The following is a 5,466-nucleotide window of genomic DNA, read 5'->3' as shown; positions in this document are numbered from 1 at the left end:
GTAAAAGTAGGGATGGCTAATATCAATCCTTCAATAATAATGCAAACTAGATAGTAAGGATGGCTAACTGTACTATGTACATGTACTATATGTTGCCCATGTACTATATACTTAATTGCATCCTTATAGTACTATTCCTTTCCCCCTTTTTTCCTGCGTTGAGATGCTTTCTAAAAAATTTATTAAATAATTCAGATGTTATGATACAGATGGTCATAGCCCGTCCCAAATAATATGTTGCTGATGTTTTTATTTGCATATCTATATATGTAAATAAGCCAAAAATGCTATTGTTTTCATTGATTGGTGTATCTAATTTATAGTTATCGTAATGCATGTTACTGTATACATAAAAAAGGTACATACAAACTGTCATTTGTATATCTGTATTGTTTTACATTTGATTTCACAGGTAATCATTGTATATATTTAGCATATACATACATTTATTTCATCGAATATCAATCGTTTATAGCATCACACTGTTAATTTATATATTTTTATTTTACCAAAAATGACCTGGACATATTATCCAATTTTTAACATATTATATCAACTACATTTTCTCATGGTAATTTTACTAAATAGTCTATACTTGCAATGTTTGATACACATTATATATATACATATATATATATATAAAGCATTAATTAAGTATTAAGCATGTTGAACTTCCGGCTGGGATAATTTTTTCATAGCATTAAACTAAAAAATTTTCATAATTATTTCAGAGAATGTCGTACAAATTTTCACTGATATTAAAACCACAGATAATGTATCAAAATAAATACTATAGTTGTAACCCACTCGGTTGTCTAAACTTTAATTCTTTACGTTAACGCAGGATAAAAACAGTGTCTTATTTAAGAAAATTTATCACATTTTAGTTTCTTTTTCGCCTTTCTTGTGTTTTGTCACGTGCTGATTTGCTATCAAGGTCATTGTGGATTGCTCGAGTGACTGCTGCAGACTCTGGGCGTTTAGCATTAAGAGCAGCAGTATACCAGGGATCTCTTCGGATATCTTCAATATATGCCCGGGAAGTGGCAGACACTAGAAGTTTGTTGATAAAATATTTCACCTCACTCGACACCATAGGACTAGGTGGAAACTCTATCGGTTTTTGAACTTGCTGGAGTAACTGTCGGTGGTCGGAGTCATTAAAAGGAAGTTTACCAAAGACCATAATGTAAAGAATTACCCCCATGCTCCAAATATCTGCCAAATGGGGGATATATGGAATGCCTTTAAGAATCTCAGGAGGAGCATAAGCGTAACTTCCACAAAACGTGGTGCTGAGAGCATTTTCAGGCATTGTTTTGACAGTCTGAAGACTAATTCCATCCACAAACTTAGCAAAGCCAAAGTCTGTGATCTTTAGAACGTAATTATCATCCAAAAGAAGATTTTCACATTTCAAGTCTCGATGAACCACTCCCTATTGCGATAAATACATGTATTTTATTTCTGGAAATAAGTTATATATTTATATCGGTTTACATCTCTTGCTAATTCTTACAATATACACGAATAAGTGTGAGCAGTAAGGTTAAGGCACTATTCATTTCAAATAGTCACCAGCTATTAATACTTCAAGAATTTGAGTGTATATATATGTTACTTAAAATTAATTATTCTTTCTCGTGACATTAAAATGACAACCTAATCAAATAACAGTACATGGCTTTAACATCATTGAAAGAGATACAAAAGTAATAATGATTATTATTTAGAAGTTTGGGAGAATAATTAATTTTTGGATTTTAGAATCTTTACATATCTTTGTCATTATTGCTGTATTAATGGTTTACATAATAAATACAGACAATATATTTGTAACAAATATTTATTGCCGAACTAGCGCCATTAAATAATGGCCTTAATCTATTAATTAAGAGAGTTTCTTTTATATGTAAATGTTTTTCATCGCTTCCCCTAGCAACATTCCCAATTGCATTGTCACGCACTACTGCGTCACTAGGAGCATGATTACCGAATACTTGATTTATTATTGGTCATCAAATTTGCATGTCTTTTTATGCATGTTTTTTAGTTACCTAATGGTTGGTTTGATTTACCCAGAATTACACCTAGAACAATTAAATTCATAATAAAAAAACATTAAATGTTTTATCTCTGGATCTGAAATAAATGTTATAATCTATATTCGGGTTTAAAGATAACACTTAAATCAGCATGTGGATAAGTTCTATTAGAACTTTTTACAGTTGATTCTTTGCGCTTAATACAAGTTTTTTCCAGTGTATGAAAATATTATTGACAACGATTGTTTACAAACAGTCCATTCCAACTGCGATTCTTGACTTTAATCCAAATAATCATTTGTGATATTACCAACCTTGTTATTGGGAAAGCCTTTTTTTGGTATACAAAATGCTAATGTTATCAAATTTTTTATGAAGATATTCATAGGTGTTGATGATTGATAAGTACGGTGAACTAATATCCTAATAATCTCAAATGAAGCTGTCAAAATTAAAATATAAACCATAAGTATCTTTTTGTGATAGGCATCACATTCAAATTTGCTATTATAATTGTGTGGTAACTTATCAGAAATTGGAGATCTTGTTGACGTTCTAATGTGAATTTTAAAGATTCTTCAAAAATATTTGGCATCATTAAAGATAACAAAAGTATCATCAACATACCTCTGATAACATACATGGTTGAAACTCAGAAAATATTCTTTCAACCACTGTGTTTCATAATAGTTAAAGAAGTGGAGGTTTTATTGTTTGTGTCTTATAAATTGGAGGTGAAGGTTTTAATTATTCTTTCATAAAAAGCATTTATAAAATCCCTATAAAAAAAGGGTTTATTATCACGAATTATTATTTCATTACAGTGTATTAATATATAGAAGGTGTAACATCTTAATATAATAACTTCACATAATTATTCTCGTTCAAATTTCTTCTGTGATAATTTTCAATACTACACTCTAATTAATGTATGTTTTTCTAGAATTTAGAACAGAACTACAGAAGGGCCATCTGCACATAGCGTTCCCTAATCTTGAAGTAATAACACTAGAGGGAAGTAGCTAATTAAAAACCTATCAGCCGATCCTTAGACTATTATTGTCCGATAGATTGATGTAATTTGACCTTTATGTTTATAATGCCCCCACCAACAGCCCCAAAGTAGGCAACACAAAGTTTCGGCAACAGGTCGCGAACCATGAATCATTGGATTCACTATGACACAATTCGTCTAGCTAATTAGCGAAACTGCTGGTAGTATAATAGAAAAAAAAATTAAACAATCATAAACCATTGTTGTTTCTTCTTTTTTTGCCCTTAATATTCTAATTTGTAGGTTTAGTCACTGCAGAAAGGGCACGGAGCATTTGGCAACCCTAATTCCTGCACTAAATTTATATGCCTGAATTATGTAGTTATAAGTAAATTCTTGGGACTTTAATTTGTATTATGGTTCTTTTTTTTAAATTATGAGAATGATTTTCTTAAATAAGCTATACTGTTTGTTGTGTTTTTGGTTTGTTCTTCTTTCTTGTTCTAAACAATTTTTAATCGACCGCAATTCCTTCATTTCTCAGCAGATTGACTTGAAACCTTATAGGATTATACCGTGGTCCATTATGACCATGCTCCTTTTTTACTTTTTTATTTTGGCCTTTTTAAGGATTTTATAGGGTCAAAGGTAAAAAAAACACATCAAAAATGTATATTTTGGGCTCCTGTGCGGTCATATTTACAGCAATCAATATGAAAATTAGCACAAATATAAATGCTCATGCACCCAACACTTTGACATACAAAATAGATGGATTTGCCCATTTTAAGTCTTTTTAGGGGGTCAAAGCTCACAAAAAAGCATCATTTTAGGGTTTTGGTTCATTTGTTGCTCGCTTTTCGACCAATTTCCGTGGGTAATCTTTGCAGGTTCCAAACAGAAATATAGATAATTTTGGAATTTTTGTCTTTTTCTCAATTTCTCAGCGAGGAAAACATAATTTGGGGTTTTCGTGAACAACTTATATTTATGTCAACCACCTTACATGGTATTATATATATATATATATAGTTGAACTTCACCAATATACAAAATAATAAGCTATTAATAAAAAGTAGACTAAGACGTTTGTACAAACTTAACTAATTGAGAATATACCCGAAAAATATACTTTTTGTCATCATTCTGAGCGCGATATTTTTACTTATTGGCGATAACAGGGCGCGAACCACTGGTCCGCGATCTGCTTTGTCTTGAATAAAACAAGGAATAAAGTATTAGCATGTAGTTTAAAGTTCGCTATTCCTCTTTTGAAGCTTAAATTTGAAAATTATCTTTCACCTTTTGAAAAAGTTATTACAGCAAGTTTCAAAACAAAATGGTATTTGTGAATCATTTGAGAGTATTAGAACTCAAATACGTGGTACAGCTTTATTGTTACAAGTTTTTAAAATAAAATGTATGGTCTGGTATTTGTGAATCATTTGAGAGTATTAGTATTCATATACATGAACCAAGGAGCCTTGGATCCACAGTCCAGCACGCTAACCACTGTTATTATGATAAACAGTGGTTAAAAGATTGACTTTTGAGTTCCAATCCTGTATGTTATCGAAGGTATGCTGGTGATATTTTTTCATTCTAAACTACCTTAATTAAACATGTTGATCCGTTTTTAAAGTATCTTAACAGTTTGTTCGTAATTTCTGCACGAATCTGCACAAAGGCTATCCGATTAATATGAACTTGTAAAGATTAGTACTGAAGTTGGCAGGCTTTTGGTGGAGGTTTGCTGTCGTTTTTACAGCGCACCCCCGAAAATGTGCTTTTGCGGAAACAAAAGTATAAATATTACAGTACAACATCAACTTAACCTTTGTATTTAAACACATTAATATGATAATATAATAGAAAATTTCAATGTGAAGTGTACCACAAAAAACAACAACATATACTTATTCATATTTCAGTTGTGACAGTTTCATCCCACATCATTAGGATATTAATTAATCTAATTATAAAATCAACATCTAAGAATATATCCTTAAAGATTTTAAAAACATTAAAATGGCTTTCCAAAAAACAAGGTTGATAACATCACACACATGGTTATTTGGGTCAAGTAAAAAAAAAATCACTGTAAAAACGTTCCTAAACAAAATTTGCCAGTAATAGCACCATATGCTGGCAAATGTATATTAAATATGAAAAAAACAACTAAATTGCTTAAGTTTTTTTCATAAAGCTTATCCACATATTTATGTATGTTATTTTTAATTCTGAATGTAAGTGGTAATATTTTTCAGGTTCCAAGATATAATATCACTGCTGGAAACATCATGTTTTATATTCATTTAAATGTTCTAGTTGCAATTCTAGGACTATCTGATCAACCACTAGGTAGTTACAAACACGCACGAAAGAATAAACATATGTTTGTTTGTTTTGGAATTTCGCGCAAAGCAA

General features: G+C 30.7%; 1 pseudogene; it reads right to left on the bottom strand.

The window, feature by feature from the left end:
• Positions 1-883: 883 nt before the first annotated feature.
• Positions 884-5,466, bottom strand: part of LOC106465798 — a 12,283-nt pseudogene continuing 7,700 nt past the window's right edge.

Source organism: Limulus polyphemus, unplaced genomic scaffold, assembly GCF_000517525.1.
Source record: "Limulus polyphemus unplaced genomic scaffold, Limulus_polyphemus-2.1.2 Scaffold2054, whole genome shotgun sequence".
Classification (NCBI taxonomy): Eukaryota; Metazoa; Arthropoda; class Merostomata; order Xiphosura; family Limulidae; genus Limulus; species Limulus polyphemus.
The sequence above is the reverse complement of the archived record's forward strand: the minus strand, read 5'-3'. Positions and strand labels throughout refer to the sequence as shown.